Consider the following 21,921-nt stretch of genomic DNA (forward strand, 5'->3'; position numbering starts at 1 on the left):
GATTACTGATGTGTTACCTTGGATACTTTATGGCCTTAAGACTGTAACTGTATAGCCCAATAAACCCCTTTCTTATAAAAGCCAATCCATCTCTGGTGTTTTTCATTCCACAGCATTAGCATTAGTATTATGGTTAGGAGTGCAATTGGGGTTATGGTTGTGGTTGGGATTGAGGTTGAGCTTGGGCTTGTGGCTGTTGTTGGATTAGAGTTGTTTTAGGTTTAGGGTTAGGGTTATTTTTAGGGTTGTGGTTGGAGTTGGGTTTGGGTTGGAGGTTTTGCTTTGTGTTATGGTTAGCATTAGTGTTAGGGTTAGGGTTATGTTTCGGGTTGGGTTGGGTTTAGGTTTAAGGTTTATGTTTAGGGTTAGGATTAGGGTTTGGTTTGGGATTTAGGTTGGATCTGCAGTTGGTTTGGTGTTGGGGTTGAAGTTAGGTTTAGGGTTAGGTTTAGGTTTAGGTTTCAGATTAGGTTTATGTTTGGGTTTGCATTTGCTGTTGGTGTTGGGGTTGGCTTTGCAGTTTGGGTTGTGGCTAGGTTTCAGTTTAGGGTTAGGGTTAGGTTTAGGTTTAGGGTTAGTTTTAAGGTTGGGTTTCAGTTTAGGGTTGAGTCTGGCATTAGGTTGTTGGGGTTAGTGTTAGGTTTAGGATTAGAGTTAGTGTTAGGTTTAGGTTTGGTTTGGTGTAAGGGTTAATGTTAGTGTTAGGGTTAGGTTTTGAATTTGGGTTATAGTTTGGGGTAACTTAAAGTTTAGGGTTTGGGTCAAGGTTGGGGTTTTTGTTGGGGTTGGGGTTAGTGTTATGGTTCTGTTTAGGGGTAGGTTAGGATTAGGTTTAGGGTTATGGTTGGGTTATAGTTGGGGTTGGGTTTGTGTCTGGGTTTTGGTTGTGGGTGGGGGTTGGCTTTGGGGTTGAGGTTGTGGTTAGCTTAAGGCTTAGGATTTGGGTTAATGTCAGGGTTAGGGTTAGGTTTGCAATTGATTATGGGGTTGAATATGAGGTTGGGATTTTGGTTAGGGTTTGTGTTAGGGGTAAGGATAGGGTTAGGGTTAGTGTTGGGTTTAGTGTTAGTGTTAGGGATAGGGATAGGGTTATTGTTCTCATTTGGATGTATTATGTCCCCCCAAATGACATTATCTTTGAAGCAGTCTTGTGTGGGTGGGAAACATATTGGTGTTGATTGGGTTGGAAACTTTTGATTGGATGTTTCTGTGGAGATGTGATCACTCAACTCCAGATAAAATCTTTCATTGGATAATTTCTAAGGTCATTCAGTGTGGACCTTGATTCATTCACTGGAGTCCTATAAATGCTCAGACAGGAGTGATATTGCTACAGCAAAGAGGCACACTACGAAGAATGTACAGAAGCTGAGAGAATAGCTGCAGATGAGAGACAGGTTCAAGATGGCCATTGAAAGCAGACTCTTGCTCCGGAGAAGCTAAGAGAGGACAAACACCACAACAGCAACTGAGAGTGACATTTTGAAGATGTGCTGTGGCCTAGAGAGGAACATCCTGGGAGAAAGCCATTTTGAAACCAGAATTTGGAGCAGACACCAGCCACATGCCTTCCCAACTCACAGGTTTTCTGGATGCCATTGGCCATCCTCCAGTGAAGGTACTCTATTGTTGATGCATTACCTTGGACACATTATGGCCTTAAGACTGTAACTGTGTAACCATATAAACCCCCTTTATAAAAGCCAATCCTTTTCTGGTATTTTGCATTCTTGGAGCATTAGCAAACTAGAACAGTTATGTTTAGAATTAGGTTTAGGGTTAGTGTTAGGGTTGGTGTTGGGTTTAAGGTTACAGATAGGGTTAAGGTTAGGTTAGGGTTGGGGCTGGTGTTATGTTAAGGTTGGAATGGGTTATCTTTATTGTTAGGTTTAAGATGAGGTTTATGGTTATGGTAAATGTTAGAATTGGGGCTGGGGTTGGGGTTGAGGTTGGTGTTGGCTTAGGATTTGCTGTTGTCTTAGGGTTAGTGTTACATTTAGGGATAGGTTTAGGGATGAGATTAGGGTTGGTGTTAGGGTGAGGTTTAGGGTTAGAGTGAGGGTTAGGCTTAGATTTAGGTTTAGATTTATGGTTTGGCTTAGGGTTAAGCTTTGTGTTGGGAGTGGGTTTGGTTTTGGTTTTGGTTTGGGGTTAATTTGGGGTTGATGTTATTAGGTTTAGAATTATGGTTAGGGTTAGGTTTAGCATTAGGTTTTGGGTTAGGGTTACAGTAAGTGTTAGTGCCAGGGTTAGGTTTATGGTTAGAGTTATGGTTATATTTAGGTTTAGATTTGGGTTAGGGTTATAGTTAGCTTTAAGATTTGGTTTGAGGTTAGTTTTAGATTTTGGGTTGGGGTTTGGGTTGGGTTAGGTTTAGAGTTATGTTTGGTGTTAGGTTTAGGTTAAGGGTTTGGTTTAGGTTTAGGTTTAGGTTTAGGGTTTTGGTTTAGGGTTTAGGGTTAGTTGGGGTTAGTTTGGGGTTAGGGTTATGGTTGGTTTTGGTTGGAGTTTAGGTTTAAGGTTAGGTTTAAGCTTAGAGTTAGGGTTAGGTTAACTTTGGGGTTGTTTTTGAAGTTGGGGTTGGGGTTTGGTTTAGGGTTTGGATTCATGTTAGTTTGAGTATGAGGTTTAGGCTTAGGCTTGTTCTTAAGGTTGGGTTTGGGGCTGTTGTTGGCTTTGGTGTTGGAGTTACAGTTAGGGTTAGGGTTAAAGTTAGGGTTAGTTTTAGGGTTAGAATTGGGTTTGGAGTTTGGATTAGGGTTAGGGTTAGGAATAAGGTTAAGTTTAGGGTTAGGCTTGGATCTGGTGTTGGTTTTGGTGTTGCAGTTAGGGTTAGGGTTATGTTTAAGGTTGGGGTAAGTTTTAGGGGTAGAGTTTGGCTTGGGGTTTGGTTTAGGGTTAGGGTTGGGTAAGTTTAGTGTTAGCATTGAGGTTCAGGTTAGAGTTGGGGTTGGGTTTAAGTGTAAATTTGGGGTTGGGCTTAGTGTAAAGTTTAGGGTTTAGATTTTGGATAGGGTTTATGTTACAGTTAGGGTTATGCTTATGGTTATGTTTAGGTTTGGGATTGGATTTGCTTTTGGGTTTGGGATTGTCTTTCATATTGTGTTTGGTTTTAGGTTTAGTGTTAGGCTTATAGCTAGGGTTGCAGTTAGGGTTAGTTTTAGAGTAGGTTTAGGGTTAGTGTTGAGTTAAGATTAATGTTTGTGTTGGGTTTGTGGTTGAGCTTAGGGTTGGGGTTTGGTCTTTATTTGCACTTAGGGTTAGGGTTACATTTAGAATTAAGGTTGGGATTGGGTTTGGGCTTGCAGTTGGGGTTGGGGTTTGGGTTGGGTCTGGCTTTCAGGTTGAGTTTTGTGCTCAGGTTAATTTTATTGTTGGGTTAGAGTTAGAGTTAGTTTTGGGGTTAGGGTTATAGTTTGTGTTAGAGTTGGTCTTAGGGTTAGGTTTAGATCTGGGTTAGGATGAGGGTTAGGCTTAGGCTTAGGGTTACATTTAGGATGAGGTTAGTGTCAGGTTGAGGTAAGGTTTAGGGTTTGCTTTAGGTTTAGTTTTAGGGTTAGGGTTAAAATTAGGGTTAGATTTAGGCTTGGAATTGTGGTTAGGGTTGGGTTTGTGGCTATACTTAAGGTTGGGGTTAGGGTTAGAGGTAGGGTTAGGGTTAGGTTTAGTGTTGGGGTTGGGTTTGGGTTTGGTTTGAGGGTTAGTGTTAGGTTTTATGCTAGTTTTTAAAGTTATTGTTGGTGTTAGGTTTCACATTCCACTTAGATTTGGTATTGGGATTGTGTTTGTGTTTGTGGTTAGGTTTAGCTTTAGGGCTGGGGTTAGGTTTAAGTTTTGTGTTAGGATTAGGGTTAGCTTTGGGGTTTGAGTTTTGGTTAGTTTTTGGTTTATTTTTTGGTTAGGGTTAGGATTAAGTTTGGGTTTGTGGTTGGGGTTGGTTTTCTGTTTGGAGTTAGGCTTAGGGTTACAGATAGTGTTGGTGTTAGCTTTAGGGTTAGGGTTAGTGTTAGAGTTTGGGTTAGGGTTAGGTTTAGAGTTAGGTTTTGTGTTAGGGTTGGTGATGGGGTTGCTGTTGGTATGGGAGTTGGGGTTAGGGTTAAGCTTAGGGTTGGGGCTTGGTTTAAGGTTAGTTTTACATTAGGTTTTGGATTGTGGTTAGGTTTAGGTTTTGTTTAGGTGATATGGTTAGATTTAGTGTCAGGGATATGGTTAGTGTTATGTTCAGGGTTTGGTTTGGGGTTTGGGTTGGGTTTGCATTGGGTTTTGGGTTTTGGTTTGTGGTTAGGGTCAGGGTTACATTTAGCTATAATGTTAGTTTTAAGGTAAGGTTTGGGATTATGGTTAGGTTTAGGGTTAGGTTTTGGTAGCATTACATTCAAGTTTAGGTTTATGTTAGCATAATGATTACAGCTAGGTTTAAGGTTTGGTTGGGTGTTGGGGTTGGGTTTCAGGTTTGGTTTTCAGTTGGGGTTGGGGTTGAGTTTACTGGTAGGGTTAATGTCAAGTTTGGGGTTAGGTTTAAGGTTAGCTTTAGTCTTAGGCTTAGGGTTAAGGGTTAATGTTGGGGTTGGATTTGTGTTGGTGTTAATTTTAGGGTTAAATTTTGTGTTAGGGTTAGGGTTAGGTTTAGTTTTGGAATTGGGGCTATGATTATGTTTGTGTTTGGGCTGAGGTTAGGCTTAAGGTTAGGGTTAGGGTTAGATTTTGGGTTAGGGTTAGGTTTAGGGTCAAGTTTATGTCGGGATTGGGGTTTGGCTTCAGGTTGGGTTGTAGGTTGTGGTTGTGGTTGGGTGTAGTTAGGGTTAGAGTCAGGTTTGGGGTTAGTGTTAGGGTTAGGTTTAGGCCTAGGCTCAGGGTTAAGGTTAAGGTTAAGGTGATTTGGGGGTTGGATTTGTGTTGGGTTAGGTTTAGTGTTAGGTTTAGGTTTAGGATTAGTGTTAGGGTTAGGTTTAGTTATGGGATTGAGGTTAGGGTTGTGTTCAGTTTGGGGTTTGTATTATGTTTAAGGTTAGGGTTAGGTTTACGTTTAGGGTCAGGTGTAGGTTTGGGGTTGTGGTTGCAGTTGGGATTGGGTTTGAGTTTACAGCCAGGGTTGGTGTTTGTTTTAGTGTTAGGGTTATGGTAGGATTTGTTTTAGACTTGGGATTGGGGTTGGGTTTGGGGCTGGCTTTGGGTTTTGGGTTAGTTTTAGGGTTTGCATTAGAGTTAGAGTTAGTGTTAGGGTTGAGGATGGGGTTGGGGTTGGGGTTGGTTTTGGGATTATTTTGGTTTAGGTGTAGATTTAGGGTTAGAGTTAAGTTTAGTGTTAGGTTTAGATTTAGGGTTGCATTTGGGGTTAGATTTGTTGTTTGGGTTAGTGTTGGGTTTAGGATAAGGTTTGGGTTAGTTTTAGGGTTGGAGTTGTTTAGGTTTAGGTTTAGGTTAAGGGTTTGGATTATGGTTAGGGTTAGTATTAAGTTTAAATTTAGGTTTAGGATTAGGGATAGGATTGGATTGCATTTGTGTTTGGGGTTGGAATTTGGATTTGGGTTGGCTTTGCAGGGCTTTGGGCATCATGCTTAGGGTTAGGTTGAGGGTAAATTTGGGGTTAGTGTTAGGTTTGGGGTTATTATAAATTTTAATTTCTGGTTAGGGCTTGGATTACTTTAAGTGTTAGGATTGGGTTGGGTTTGGGGCTTGGGATGGTCTTGGATTTGGGGTAGGGGTTGAGGTTAGGATTAGGATTTCCATTATGGTTAGGGTTTAGTATCAGGGTTCTGGTTCTGGTTCTGGTTATGTTTAAGGTTAGGTTTAGGTTTGGGTTAGGTTTAAAGTTAGGATTTGGTTTGGATTTGTGGTAAGCTTAATGTTTGGGTTTTGTTGTGGTTTGGGATTAGGGTTAGGGTTAATTTTTTGGTTAGTGTTAATTTTAGGGTTAGGGTTTGATTTAGGGTTAAGCTTAGGGTTAGGTTTATGGTGAAGTTAGAGTTGGGTTATAATTAGGTTTAAGCTTAGGTTTAGGGTTAGGGTTATGGAAGGGGATAGGGTAAGGGAAAGGCTTAGGGTAAAGTTTATGATTAGGGTCAGGGTTAGTGTTAGGGTTAGGGTAAGCTTTAGTGTTAGTATTAGAGTTAGGGTCAGCATTAGGGTTAGGGTCAGGGTTAAGTTTCAGTTTGTGGTTTGGCTTCATTTGGGGTTGGGGTTGGGATTGAGTTTATGGTTAGTGTTTGGGAAAGCTTTAATATTAGGTACAGGGATAAGGATTCTGATAATGATAGGATTACAGTTATGTTTAGGGATAGAGATTGGGATGAGGATAGGTTTAGAGTTATGGTTAGTGTAGGGCTTAGGCTTAGGATTAAGGTTATCTTTAGGGTTATGATTAGGGTTAATATTATGTTAAACATAAGTGTTGGTGTTAGCAATAGGGATAGGGATATGGACTGGAATAGGGGAAGGGATGGGGATTCAGATAGTGATAAGGTTAGGGTTAGGGTCTGTATCAGTTAGGGTTCTCTAGGGAAACAGAATCAATGAGAGATATCTATGAATATAAGATTTATAATAGTGACTCACACAACTGTGGGTATGCATGAGTCCAAATTCCATATGGCAGTCAGCAAACTGGCAACTCCAATGAAGATGTTTGAAGAACTCCTCAGGGAATGAACTGGCAACATCAATGAACTCCTCAGGAAACACTTTGCTGTGCAGCCAAAGAAGAGAAGGTCCTTTATCTGTCTTGCTTAAAAGTCTTCCCAATTGATTGGATTAAATCAAGCCAACAGCATTCTCTCATTCTGGAAGGTATGCTCATCATTGAGTCATCAGACACAGCTGCAGCCAATTGACTGATGATTTAGTAAACCGGCCTGTTGGTTTATTAACCACCCACAAACATCCTTGCAGCAACAATCAGGCCAGTGCTTGCTTGACCAGACAGCTGGGTACCATCACCTAGCCAAGTTGACACATGAACCTAACCATCACAGTCCATCCCTTGTCAACTAGGCAGATATACACATCACCAAAAATCATACATTATCTCTAAGGAGAGAACAATAACAGATATATTTTGCCAAACAATACTCCACTGTGCAGCATACAACTGGAAATGCACTAAATCTCTCCACAATAGGGTGCAAGTCCTTGGGTGACATTAACTCTTAAAATTGATTTCCTTTAGCTTAAATACAGCAAAATGAACAGTACAGCTTATGACTTATGATAAGGGAATGACACAGAGAAGAAAGCAAATATATTTGTTTTACAGACAACACATACTCATAACAAAACAAGGAGGAAATATTCATGCAATCATAGTCCTAATTTCTATGACTGGTCATGTGGCCATAGTTCATATTTATCACTACCTTCTTCCACTATCCATTCCATTTTCCCTTTAACCTCAGCAAGCACTTCAGCTGGCCATGGCTCTTTGCCTGATGGGGTGAGCCAAACCTTCATTCCTGAAGTTTCTTGGCCATTGGTAGTCCTGCCTGGATTGGGTTGTTGCAGTTACCCATTGACTTTAAACACAAGGCATGGTAGCACTAAGAGAAAACCTAGCCTGTATTCCAGGAAAACCCTTCTTTACTTCCATTGTGTACTTGCAGTGTTATTTCCCCTTGATACTCAGGATCAATCATCCCAGCCAGTACAGTAATCCCCTTCCTTGCCTGTGATTCAGAGGCATAAGAAGTTCAAAGTGGCTAGGTGGCAGTCTTAACATCCAGTTTAATAAGATTATTGTTGTGTTTCCTGGTGAAGCACTCCTCCTTTTAGAACAAAGACTTGTAGACCAGCAGAGCTCAAACTTTCAGGGTCAGGAAGACAAAAATTACCTAGTGGATCACTAGGGGTGATAGTGAGTGGTGCCACTTATATTTCCATCCCTTTATTCCTGGACCAATGAATCTTGGCTATGGGAGAAACAGCACCACAGAGTGGATGCTGATTCAGAGCACACAGCCTCCTGGAGAACACTGCCCCAGCCCTGCAAGTTACTGCCACCTACTTGGCAGTGTAATTGAGTCTTCAATAGGCAATTTCACCATTCTATCAAACCAGCTGCCTCTGGTAAGAGCATGGTAAGATCAGAGAATTCCATGAGCATATCCCCATTCCCTCACTTCATTTGCTGTGAAGTGGGTTCCTTTGTCAGGAGCAATGCTGTGTGGAATACCATGATGGTGGATAAGGCATTCTGTAAGTCTACAAATGGTAGTTTTGGCAGAAGCTTGTCATGCAGGGAAGGCAAACCCATATCTGGAGTATGTATCTATTCCAGTAAGAACAAATTGGTGCCTCTTCCATGATGGAAGTGGTCCAATATAAGCAACATGCCACCAGCTAGCAGGTTGATCACCTGAGTGAATGGTGCCATATAGTGGACTGAGTGTGGGACTCAGCTACTGGCAGATTGGGCACTCTGCAGTGACTGTGGCCAGGTCAGCCTTGGTGAGTGGAAATCCATGTTGCTGAGCCCATATATAACCTCCATACCTACCAAGATGACCACTTTATTCATGAGCCCTTTGGGCAATGACAGGAGTTGCTGGGGAAAGAGGCTGATTGGTATCCACAAAATGGGTCATTTTATCCACTTGGTTTTTAAAATCTTTTGCTTAAATCACCCTCTGATGTGTCCCTCACATGGGACACAAATATCTTCATGTTTTTTGCCCAGTCATAATGGTCTATCCACATACCCCTTCCACAGACTTTGTCAAAATCTTCCAATCACATTCCTTCCAAGTCCCTGACCTACAAGCCAAACCATTAGCAACAGCCCATGCATCAGTATAGAAATGCACCTCTGAGCAATTCTCCTTCCAGGAAAATGGACAACCAGGGGCACTGCTCAAGTTCTTCTCACTGGGAGGATTTTCCCTCATCACTGTCCTTCAGGGACATCCCAGAATGGGGCTGCAGTGCTGCAGCTGTCCACTTTTGGGTGGAGTATGCATATCATGCAGAACCATCTGTATACCCAGCCTGGATATTTTCTTCCTCTGTCAAATGATTGCAAGGAACTCCCTCAAATGCCATAGGTATGGACTGGGAAAGAGAAGGTAAGTGGAAGGAGTGGGGGCCATGGTCATTTAGGTCACTTCCTAATGTAACTTACTTGTACCTTCAGGACCTGCTTGAGCTCTATCTCTTATATACCATTTCCATTTTATAATGGAGTGCTGCTGTGCACTCCCAACTTTATGGCTTGGTGGGTCAGACAACACCCAGCTCATGATAGGTAACTCAGTTCTCATGGTAACTTGGTGGCCCATGGTTAATTGTTCTGCTTCTACTAAGGCCCAGTAGCAGGGCAACAGAAGTTTCTCAGATGGAGAGTAGTAATCTGCAGAGGATGGTAAAGCTTTACTCCAAAATCCTGAGGGACTGTGTGTGATTCTCCTATAGGAGCCTGCCAAAGGCTCCAAACACCATTTCTATTTGCCATGAAGCTTTCAGCACCATTGAGACAGCTGGCTCATATGGTTCAAGTGGCAGAGCAGCTTGCATAGCAGCCAGGGCAGGTCACAGAGCCTCATTTTGTTCCAGTACCCACTCAAAACTGGAAGCATTTCTGGTCACTCAGCAAATGGGCCAGAGTAGAACACACAAATGAGGAATATGTTTTCTCCAAAACCCAAAGAGGCCAGCTGTGTCTATTTTTTGGTCATAGGGGGAGTCAGATGCAACAGCTTATGCTTAACATTAGAAGGAATATCTCGACAGGCCCCATACCGCTGGACACCTAGAAATTTTACTGAGGTTGAAGGCCCCTGTATTTTTGTTGGATTTATCTCCCATTCTCTGCCATGAAAATACCTTAGCAACAAATCTAGAGTAGTTGCTACTTCTTGCTCAGTAGGTCCAATCAACATATCATCAATAAAATGGACCAGTGTGATGACTTGTGGGAGGGAGAAATGATCAAGATACATGTGTTCAATACTATGACATAGGATTGGATAGTTGATATAACCCTGAGGTAGCACAGTGAATGTAAACTGCTGGGCTTGCCAACTGAATTCAAACTGCTTCTGGTGGTCCTTACTGACCGCTGTTGAGAGAAAAGCATTTGCCAGATCAATAACTGCATACCAGGTACCAGCAGATATGTTGATTTGCTCATGCAATGATACCACATCTGGAACAGCAGCCACAATTTGAGTCACCACCTGGTTAAGCTTATGATAATCCACTGATATCCTCCAAAACTCATTTGTTTTCTGCACAGGCCAAATAGGAGAGTGGAATGGTGATGTGGGAATCAACACCCCTGCATCCTTCAAGTCCTTAAGAGTGGCATTAATCTCTGTGATCCCTCCAGGAATCCAGTATTGCTTCTGTTTTAGTATTTTGCTAAGCAGGGTCAGTTCTAGTGGCTTCCACTTGGCCTTTCCCACCACAATAGCCCTCACTGCACATGTCAGTGAACCAATGTGAGAATTCTTCCAGTTGCTGAGTATATCTATTACAATTATGCATTCTGGAACTGGGGAAAAATCCACAGAATGTGTCCAGGGACCCACTGGACCCACTGTGTGATGGACTCCTGAGCTAAAACCTCCATCAATCACCTGACCTCCATAAGCCCCAACTCTGATTGGTGGACCAGAGTGACCTTTTGGATGTCCTGGAATTAATGTCACTTCTGAAACAGTGTCTAATAATCCTCAAAATATCTGATCATTTCCTTTTCCCAAATGCACAGTTACCCTGGTGAAAAGCTGTAGGTCCCCCTGGGGAAGTCTTGGAGGAAGATTAACAGTATAAATTTTTGGCAGTGTAACGGGTCCTTCCCCAAGGTTACCCGGCCCTCCCTTCATTCAAAGGGCTCTGGATCTGTAAACTGTCTCAAGTATGGGATTTGATTAAGGGGCTGTGACTCTGTTTTTGTATTTCAAGGGTGGCCTTTGTTCACTTGACCTAGGCTTCTTCTGCCTATATAGTTCAAACAGGAATTTAGTCAATTGCCCATCTATTTTACTACTTGGTACTCCATGATCTACTAACCAACATCATAAGTCTCTGTGAGTCAATTTATTTTGATTGCTGCTTTGAGACTGTTTTCCATTATGGTAGCCATGCACACCTTGTCTGTTTTGATTAACTGCAGCCACTTTGCTTCAGCCAACTCGGGACCCAATTTTCCCCATTGTGTTTAAGGATTCCATCTCATTGACAGCAGTTCCTACTGTAATATCTGACCTACAGAGAAGGGCAACTACAGAGCTCTTCAGAGTTGATGGAGCTAGCCTCAGAAGTTTATTCCTCACAGTCCTGTGAAAAGCTGTCATCTGGGCATTCCAGAGTGTGTGAACAGGTCTTTCATGATAAATCCACTCTTATATTCTAATCTCTCTAAGCCTTTACATCCCGTCCTCCACATTATACCAGGGCAGTTCTGGCACTTCAACCTCCAGTAATGCTGGCCACCATTTGATCCATGTTTCAGCCAATCAACCAAACTGTTAAGAACCTTTATAACCCCTCAAACTACAACATTGAATTCAGAATCTCCACTTAGGGGGCCTATATCAGTATATTCAGCCTGATCCAAACTTATATTCCTTCCACCAGTATCCCACACCCTGAATATCCATTCCCACACATATTCTCCTGATTTCTGTCTGTATAAGTTGGAAAACTCATACGATCCTTTTGGAGTATAGCATACTCCCTCATGAGTCATACTTTGTACCTCACCCTTCAGGGTCTGTTGGGACTTTAGTCTAGTTATAGGTCTTGAAGCAAAGACTGGTGGTGGAGGTAGGTCATGAAAAGTTAAATTATCCCTCAAGCAATTTACCTCAAGACATTCTGTTGCATTTTCATCTCTTAAAATAGGATTAATCTCTCCAGACAGAGGAGTTAGGGCTGCTTCCTCAGGGGAGGTGATTACAGGATTATCAGGCACTGAAGTGTTGAGTTTTTTTATGTGGAGGTTGGGTGGCAAACTCCTTAGGGCATACTGGAAATGGGGAATCTCTTTCCTCAGGACAGCCCTCTACAGGTAAATCTAACAATGACTCAACAGAATCCAGTGCTCCAATATCCTCACTGCCATTACTATCAATTCATATGTCTCCATCCCAAGTTTGGGATCCCATTCTTTTCCAATGAATGCCTTTACTTTAACAGCAGACATGCTGAGAGGTTGAGATTTTAGTTTACATTGTAAATCTGCTACTCACACAATTAGAGTCTGCACCTAGTTCTCAGAAATCTCAAGTCTGCAGGCATAGGAAATAAGATTTTCTTTCAGGGCACACATAGAAACATTTACATCTTTCATATGGCATTTAAATTTTAAATATGAAGACTTTAGATCATTCCTTTCTCTTACAACTTTGTAAAATGTATCTAAGAGCAGCCAGTGAACATCATTATACCTCTCAATTCTGCAAAACTCTGTAAAGTTTTTGAAAACACTGTCACCCACAGCCTTGCTTCCTACAAGAGTATGATTAGGAATATCAAACATTGCTATTTTGCATATCTCCTTTGCCAACTCATGCCATGGACTGTCAGTGCCCTCTTGATTATTGGAAATGGAGTCATTAGTGCCTTTCAATCTAATCAGAGTAGAAAACAAATTGTAAAAGCCCATTTTAAGATTCTGTTTCTCAAGAACCACTCCTGGTACCAAATTGTTAGTTAGGGTTAAATAGGGAAACAGAATCAATGAGAGATATCTATGAATATAAAATTTATAAAAGTGTCTCAGGCGACTGTGGGTACATACAAATCCAAATTCCATAGGGCAGGCAGCAAAGTGACAACTCCAATGAAGATGTTCGGTGAACTCCTCAGGAAACTGGCAACTTCAATGAACTCCTCATGAAACGAACTGGCAGCTTCGATGAACATGTTCGATGAACTCAGGAAATGAGCCAGCAACTTCTCTGAACTCCTCAGGAAACACTTCTCTGGTCACCTGAAGAAGTCAAAGTCCTCTGTCTTGCTCAAGTCTTCAACTGATTGGATTAAATCCAGCCAACTGCATTCTCTCATTGTGGAAGACACACTGTTGACATCATCATTCACAGCTGCAGCCAATTGATGATTTAATAAACCAGCCTGTTGATTTATTATTAAGCCACAAACATCCTCACTGCAATGTTTAGCCCAGTGCTTGCTTGACCAGACACCTGGATATATTTCGGTTATGGTTAAGATTAGGCTTAGGCTTAGGGTTAGGTTTAGTTTTGGTGTTATATTAGGTTTGTGTTTAGGGTTAGTGTTAGGTTCTGGGTTAAGTTTGTGTTTAGGGTTAGGGTTAGGGTTAAGGTTAGGGTTAGGTTTGGTTTAGGTTTGGGTTTGGGGTTCAGTTTGGAGTTGTTGCTGGGTTTATTCTTAAGGTTAGTGTTAGGTTAGATTTAGGGTTTGGTTTGGGTTTTGGGTTGGGGTTAGGTTTAGGGTTAGGACTTGGGTTAAGTTTAGGGCTAAGGTTTGTGTTAGGGTTAGGTTTGTGGTTGGAGTTGGTGTTTGGTTGTGTTTGGGGTCTGGAGTAGCATTAGGTTTAGGGTATGGGCTAACAGGGTAAGATTGAGGGTTATGTTTGGGTTTGGGTTTGAGTTTGGGTTTGGTTAAGGGTTGAGTTTGGGGTTGGGATTAGTTTTAGGGTTAGAGTTATGTTTAGGATTAGGGTTGGGCTTTGGTTTGGTTTAGGTTTATGGGTTAGTGTCAGGGGTTCCATTTACTGTTAGGATTAGGATTAAGATAAGGGCTAAATTAGGGTTAAAGTATTAATGTTAGGGATAGGTATAGGGATATGGCTAGGTATAGATATAGGAACTTGGATTGGGATAGGGTTAGGATTAGGGGTATGTTCAGGGATGGGGTAGGGATGGGTATAAGGTTGGGGTTAAGAATAGGGTTAGGTTTACATTTGGGTTTGGGGTTTGGTTTGTGGTTGTGTTTGGTGTTGTGGTTGGGTATGATGTTAGGGTTAGCATTAGGGATATGGATAGGGTTAAGGTTGGGTTTGGGGTTGGCATTCAAGTTTGGTTTGAGGTTTTTGATGTTGAGGTTTTGGTTTGGGGTAGGTTTACATTTAAGGTTAGATTTAGGGTTAGGATTAGTTTTAGATTTAGGGATGGGTTGGGGTTTGATTTGGGGTTGGGTTTTGGGTTATGGTTAGGGTTAAAGTTGGGATAAGAATTTGCATCTCTCTTAGGGTTAGGGATAGGTTTAGGTTTAGGTTTATGGTTGCATTTGGTGTTGGGTCTGGGGTAAGTTTTAGGGTTGGGTTTGGGGATGGGATTCTGTTTTGGGTAGAGTTGGGTTGGGTATTGTTTGGGTTTTATCTTGGTTCAGGGATAAGGTTAAGTTTAGATTTAGGGTTTGGGTTGTGGTTGTGGTCAGGGATATGTTTAGGGTTAGGTTTAAGTTTATGGTTAGGTTTAAGTTTAGTCTTAGGTTAAGATATAGGGTTAAGTTTGTGGTTGTGGTTAATGTTAGGGTTAAGGTTTGGAATAGGGTAAGGTTTAGGCTTAGAGTTAGGGTTAGGGTTAGAGATAGCGTAAAGTTTAGGTTTAGGGTTAGGGTTTGGATTAAGTTTAGTGTTATGGTCAGATTTAGGGTTAGGATTAGGCTTAGGGTTAGGGTTATGGTAGGGATTAGTTTTGGGGTTGGTTGTTTTAGCACTAGGGTTAGGGTTAGTGTTAGGGATAGTGTTGGTGTTGGTGTAGGTGTTTTATTGGGGTTAGGGTTATATTTTGGGATAGATTGGGGTTGGTTTTGTTGTTGGGCTTGGATTTGGGGTTGTGCTTTGTGCTGGATTTGGTGTTGGTGTTTGGTTTAGGTTTAAGTTTAGTGTTAGGTTTAGTGTTAGGCTTAGGTTTTGGTTGGGTTTGGGATCAGGATTGAGTTTGGGTTGGGGTTTTGGTTGGGGTTAGTCTTAGGGTTAAGAATTGGGTTAAGTTATGGTGGACATTGGGATAGCCTTTGTGTTAGGGTGAAGTTTATTGTTAGGATTAGGGTTAAATTTAGGGTTAGGTCTTGGTTTGGGGTTGCGGTTGGGTTCGCATTACACTTAAGGCTCATGTAAGTGTTCGCATATTAGAGTTAAGGTTAGGATTTAGTATGGAGTTGTGTTTTGGGTTGGGTTTGAGGTTAGGGTTAGTGTTAAGGTTGGGATTGGGTTTCGCTTTGGATTTGGGGTTGGAATTAGGGTTATATTTAGGTTTATATTTAGTACTTGGATTAGGGTTAGGATTGGGTTTGGGGTTTGGGTTGGTTATGGGGTTGGGGATGGTGTTAGCTTTAGGGTTAAGGTTAGGGTTGTCTTTGGGGTTGGGTTTAGGTTTTGGGTTGGGGTTGGGTTTAGTTTTAGGGTTAGGTTTAGAGTTAGGGTTAGGGTTAGGGTTAGGTTTATGTTTAGGGTTGGGGTTATGTTTAGGTTTGGATTTGGGATTGGGTTTGGGTTGGGGTTAGGTTTAGTGTTAGGGTTAGGTTTAATTGTAGAGTTTTGTTTGGGATTGTGTTGGTGTTAGGGTGATGGTTAGTGTTAGTTTAGAGTTAGGGTTAGGGTTAGGTTTTGGTTGGGCTTGGGTTTGGGGTGGGGCTGGGGTTAGATTTAGGTTTAGGTTTACCTTTAGGTTTAGGGTTAGGGTTAGGTTTTATTTTGGAGTTTTATTGGGGTTGTTTTGATTAGGGCTTGGATTAGTGTTAGATTTAGGTTTAGGGTTTGGTTTGGGTTTGGGGTCAGGGTTAGGTTTAGGTTTAGGCTTAGGGTTAGTTTTAGGGCTAGGGTTAGTGTTAGGGTTTGGTTTGGGATTTGGGTTTGGGTTGGTGTTTGGCTGTGTTTGGTGTTGGGCTTAGTGTTAGGTTGAGGGTATGATTTAGCATTAGGGTTAGGTATAGGTTTAGGTTTCTGTGTTTGTGTTTGGTTAAGTTCTGGGTTTGGTGTTGGGTTTGGGCTTAGGTTTAGTTTTAAGGTTATGTTTAGGATTAGGTTTAGGGTTGGATTTGGTGTAGCTGTATGATATGGGTCATGGCTTAGAGTTAGTGCTAGAGTTAGGGTTAGGGTTAGGGTTAAGGATTAATATTTGGGACAGATATAAGGGTGTGGTAGGTAAAGATATAGGAATTTGAATAGGTATAGGGTTAGGGTGAGGGTTATGTTTAGGGAAAAGTGTAGGGAGGGGATAGGGTTAGGGTTCAGTTTAGGATTAGGGTTAGTTAGGTTTAGGGTTAGTGTTAGGGTTTGGTTTCAGGTTAGGTTTAGGTTTATGAGTAGGTTTAGTTTTGGTGTAGGTTTTGGGCTTTGGATTGGATTTCTTGTCAGGGTTGGCTTAGGGTTATGTTTAGGATTAGGCTTATGGCTATGGTTAGGGTTTGAGTTGGGGTTTAGTTTGGGTTAGAGTTAGAGTTAGAGTTAAAGCTAGGATTAAGATTGAGGTTTGGATTGGCTTTGGGGTTTGGGTTTGGATTGTGGTGGGGTTGGTGTTAGGGTTCTGGTTAAGGTTAAGTCTAGGGTTAGCTTTAGGGTGAGGTTAGATTTAGGGTTACATTTAGAGTTTTGTTGGATTTTGGGTTATGTTTAGGGTTAAGTTTAATATTAGGGTTATTGTTAGGGCTGGGTTTGAGGTTAGGGTTGGGATTGGGGTTGTGGTTGGGCTTAAGGTTAGGTTTTGGTTTAGGGTTAGGGTTCGGTTTATATTTGGGGTTGGGGTTGGGATTGGGGTAAGGGTATGTCTAGGGTTATTGTTAGGGTTAGGGTTAGGTTTCGGTTTTGGTTGGGACTGGGTTTGGGGTGGGGATGGGGTTAGGTTTAAGTTTAGGTTTACCTTTATGTTTAGGGTCAGTGTTAGGTTTTATTTTGGAGTTTTGTTTGGGGTTTTAGTGGTTAGGGCTTGGATTAGTGTTAGATTTTGGTTTAGGGTTTGTTTTGAGTTTGGTGTTAGGGTTAGGGTAAGAGTTATGTTTATGTTTGGGGTTGGGGTTGGAGTTAGAATTAGTGTTAAATTTAGGGTTAGGGTAAGGTTTAGTGTTAGGGATAGGGATAGGGGTAGAGATAGGTTTTCAGATGGGGATATGGAAAGCTTTAGGTTTATGTTTAGGTTTAGGTATTGGGATGGGGATAGGGTTAGGGTTAGTGCAATGGTTAGGTTTAAGTTTAGATTATGGATAGAGTTGGGATTGGTTTGAGGTTGCAGTTGTTTTGGGGGTTGAGGGTGCGGTTAGGCTTTGGTTTCAGGTTAGGTTTGGGTTTGGGTTTGGGTTTCAGTTGGGGTGGAGTTGGGGTTAAGTTTAGGATAGGATTAGGGTTAAGCCTAGGGTTAGTTTTAGGGTGAGGTTTGAATTTGTGTTGGGGCTAGGGTTATGGTTAGGGTTAGAGTTATGTTTAGGGTTAGGGTTTTGTTTCAGTTTGCAGTTGGTGTTGGTGTTGGTCTTGGGGTTGGAGTTAGGGTTAATTTTACAGATTAGGGTTAGGTTTAGTCTTATGATTAGGAATAGGTTTTGTGTTAGGTTTAGGGTTAGGGTTAGTTTATGATTTGGAATTGGATTGAGGTTTTTGTTGGGGTGGGCTTTGCTGTTTGGGTTGTTGCTAGGGTCAGGGTTAGGGTTGGTGATAGGGTTAGGGTTAGGGTAGGGTTATGGTTAGAGTTAGGGATAGGGTTAGGATTAGGTTTCTGATTTGGAATTGGATTGAGATTTTTGTTGGGGTGGACTTTGGTGTTTGGGTTTGGGTAGGGTCAGGGTTAGGGTTAGGGATAGGATTAGGATTAGGTTTAGGCTTAGGTTTAGAGTTAGGTTTGGTGTTGGTGTTGGTGTTGGCTTTGGTATTTGAGGTTGGGTTAGGTTTGTGTTAGGTTACAGGTTAGTGTTAAGGTTATGGTTCGAGTTAGGTTTGGGGTTGGTGTTTGGGTTAGGGTTATGTTTAAGTTTAATGCTAGAGTTAGGGTTAGGTTAGGGTTGGTTTTGGGGTTAGGGTTAGAATAGGGTATGGCTTAGGTTCAGGGTTGAAATTAGGATTGGTATTAGGGTAGGGGATGGGTTTGATGTTGGCTTTGGGGTTGGTGTTGGGGTTAGGGTTAGGGTTAGGGATAGGTTTAGGTTTTGGTTTACAGTTGTGGATATGGTGAGGTTTAGGGTTAGGGTCATGGTTAAATTTAGGGTTAGGATTAGGCTTAGGTTTAAGGTTAGGTTTTGGTTTGGTTTGCATTTCTGTTTGGGGTTTGGTTTGGTTTGGTGTTGGCTTTTTGGTGAAGTTGTGGTTAGAAATAGTGTTAGCATTAGTTTAAGTTTAGGGTTAAAGTTTGGGGTAGGGTTAGAGTTAGTGTCATGGTTATGGTTTTGGTTATCTTTAGATTTAAGTTTAGGTTTAGGTATAAGGTTAGGTCTGTGTAGGTTTACATTTATGGTTAAGGTTTGGGTTGGGGTTGGGTTTAGGTTTGGTGTTGCGATGGGGTTGGGATTGGTTTTGGGTTTTCTGTTGGTATTAAGGTTAGTGTTGTGTTTATGGTTAGGATTATGCTTACACTTAGCTTTAGGGTTAGAGTTAGTTTTACTTTTGGTGTTAGGGTTAGAGTTGTGGTTAGGGTTAGTGTTAGGTTTTGGGTAAGGATTGGGTTTAGGGTTAGGGTTAAGTTTGAGTTTGGGTTTATGGTTATGGTTGTTTCTAGGTGTTGGGTTTAAGTTTAAGGTTAGGTTTAGTGCTAGGGTTAGGCTTAGGGTTACGTTTAGGGTTAGGGTTAGGGTTAGAGTTAGGGTTTGGCCCAGGGATGCAGTTAGGGTTAAGGTTAGTTTTAGGGTTAGGTTTGGGGTTGGGTTTGAGGTTGGGTTGGGGTTACAGTAGGGTTCAGGTAAGTATTAGTGTTATGGATAGGTTAGGACAAGGGTTGAGTTTGGGTTTGTCTTCAGGTTGGGCTTGGGTTTAGGGTTCATGTTAGGCTTAGGTTTGGGATTGGGGTTGCGGTTGTGTTTGGGCTTGGGTTTGACTTTGGGTTTCAGGTTGTAGATAAGTTTATATATAGGGTTATGTTTAGGGTTTGGATTGGGTTTAGCATTTGAGTTTGGATTTGGGTTGGCTTTGGGATTATGGTTGGGGTTAGCTTTAGGTTAGGGTTAGGGTTTTCTTTGGGTTTAGGGTTAGGGTTTGGGTTAGTTGTTGGATTTAGGTTTAGGGTTAGGTTTAGAGAGTTAGGGTTAGGTTTAGGTTTGTGTTTGTGTTTGTGGTTGGGGTTATGGTATGGCTAGGGTTAGTGTTAAGGTTAGTTTTAGGGTTCGGGTTAGGTTTAGCTTTGTGTTTGGGATTTGGTTTGGGGTTGAGTTTGGGGTTAGGTTTAGGATTAGGGTTACCTTTGGGTTTAGGGTTAGGGTTAGGTTTAAGTTTGGGTTTGGAGTTTGATTTGGGGTTGTTCCTGGGGTTAGCACGAGCATTAGTGCTAGATTAGATTTAGGGTTTGTTTTGGGTTTGGGGTTGGGGTTAAGTTTAGTGTTAGGGTTTGGGTTAAGTTTAGGGATAGGGTTTGTGTTAGGGTTAGGTTTGGGGTTATTGGTGTTTGGTTGTGGTTGGGGTTGTGGTTAGACTTAGGGTTAGGGTATGGTTTGGCATTAAGTTTAGTTTTAGGGTTAGATTTGTGTTTGGGTTGGGGTTGGGGTTTGGTTAAGGGTTGAGTTTGGGGTTAGGGTTAGGTTTAGGTTTAGGGTTATGTTTAGGATTAGGGCTGGGGTTGGGTTTGATTTATGTTTATGGGTTAGGGTCAGGGCTTACAGTTAGTGTTAGGGTTAGGGTAAAGTTTAGGGCTAGGTTAAGGTCAGTTTAAGGATTAATGTTAGGGATAGATATAGGGATATGGATAGGTATAGATATAAGAATTTGGATTGGGATAGGTTAGGATTAGGGTTATGTTTAGGGAAAAGGGTAGGGAGAGGATAGGGTTAGGGTTAGGGTTAGTGTTAGGGTTAGGGTTAGTTTTGTGGAAGCATTTGTTGTTGGGGTGGATTTAGGTTTACCTTTGGGGTTAGGTTTAGGTTTGGGTTTGGAGTTTGGTTTTGGGTTGTGTTTGGGATTGTGGTTGGGTTTGGTGTTAGGGTTATGGATAGGTTTATGACTAGGTTCAGGGTTCATGTTAGGTTTAGGGTTAAGTTTGGGGTTGGGTTGGCATTTTAGTTGGGTTTGAGGCTTTTGGTGTTGTGGTTGTTGTTTGAGGTAGGTTTAGGTTTAGGGTTAAGTTTAGGGTTACTGTTAGAGTTAGTTTTAGATTTAGGAATGGGTTGGGGTTTGAGTTGGTGTTGGGATTATGGCTAGTGTTAAAGTTAGGATTAGGATTTGCATTAGTTTTAGGGTTAGGGATAGGTTTAGGGTTAGGGTTATGATTGGCATTGGGTTTGGGGTTGAGGTAAGCATTAGGGTTGGATTTGGGGATGGAGTCCTGTTTTGGATAGAGTTTGGGTTGGGGTATTGTTTCAGTTTTAGCTTTGGTTTAGGGATAGAGTTAAGTTTAGATTTAGGGTTGTGGTTGTGGTCAGGGTTATTTTCAGGGTTAGGTTTAGGGTTAGGTTTAGGTTTAAGGTTAGCATGAAATTTAGTCTTAAGTTTAGAGATAGGTAAAGTTTGTGGTTATGATTAGTGTTAGGGTGCGGGTTAGGGATAGGGTAAGGTTTAGGCTTAGGGTTAGTGTTAGGTATAGGTTTAGGGTTAAGTTTAGGTTTAGGGTTAGGATTCAGGTTAGGTTCAATGTTATGGTGAGGGTTAGGGTTAGGATTAGATTTAGGGTTAGTGTTATCATTTTGGTAAGTGTGGGGTTAGGGTTGGGGTTAGTGTTAGGCTTAGGGTAAGGGTTGGTGTGGGGTAGGTGTTTGGGTTTAGGGTTATATTTTGGAATGGTTTCAGGTTGGGTTAGGGTTGGGGGTTGGTTTTGTGGTGGGATTTGGTTAGTGGTTGGGGTTGGAGTTGGATGTGGTGTTTGGGTTGTGCTTAGTTTTGAGGTTAGTGTTAGGTTTAGTTTTTTGGTTGGGTTTTGGATCATGATTGAGTTTGGCACTGGGGTTTGGTTGGGTTTAATGTTAGGGTTAGGAATTGGTTGACAGCTAGGGTTGGCATTGGGAAGGGTTAGTGTTTGTGATAGGGTTACGTTTATTATGATTAGGGTTAAGTTTAGGGTTATGTTTGGAGTTGGGGTTGTGGTTGGATTGAGGTTATGCTTAGGGTTTGTGTATTAGCCTAAGATTTAGGGTTAGGGCTAGGATTAGATTTGGGGTTGGGTTTTGGGTTAACATTAGCATTAAGTTTAGGATTGGTCTTGGTCTTGGGTTTGGCTTTGGGGTTGGGGTTAGAGTTAGGTTTATATTTAGGTTTATATTTAGGGTTTGGATTTGGGTTAAGACTGGGTTTGTGGTTTCAGTTGTCTTTGGGGTTGGGTATAGGGTTAGGTTTAGGGTAGAGTTAGGGTTGTCTTGGAATTATGGTTATGTTTTGGGTTGGGGTTGGGTTTAGGTTTAGGGTTAGGTTTAGAGTTATGGCTAGGATTAGTGTTCTAGTTTGCTAATATGCCAGAATGCAAAACACCAGAGATGGATTGGCTTTTATAAAAGGGAGCTTATTTGGTTACACAATTACAGTCTTAAGGCCATAAAGAGTCCAAGGTAAACACATCAGCAATTGGGTACCTTCACTGGAGGATGGCCAATGGTGTCTGGAAAACCTCTGTTAGCTGGGAAGGCATGTGGCTGGTGTCTGCTCCAAAGTTCTGGTTTCAAAATGGCTTTTTCCCAGGACGTTCCTCTCTAGGCTTCAGTTCCTCAAAAATGTCACCCTTAGTTGATTTTGGGTGTTTGTCCTCTCTTAGCTTCTCTGGAGCAAGAGTCTGCTTTCAACAGCCATCTTCAAACTGTCTCTCATCTGCAGCTACTCTCTCAGCTTCTGTGCATTCTTCAAAGTGTCCCTCTTGGCTGTAGCTCCTCTTCAAAATCTCACTCTCA

The sequence above is a fragment of the Choloepus didactylus genome, chromosome 18 (assembly GCF_015220235.1).
Source record: "Choloepus didactylus isolate mChoDid1 chromosome 18, mChoDid1.pri, whole genome shotgun sequence".
Classification (NCBI taxonomy): Eukaryota; Metazoa; Chordata; class Mammalia; order Pilosa; family Megalonychidae; genus Choloepus; species Choloepus didactylus.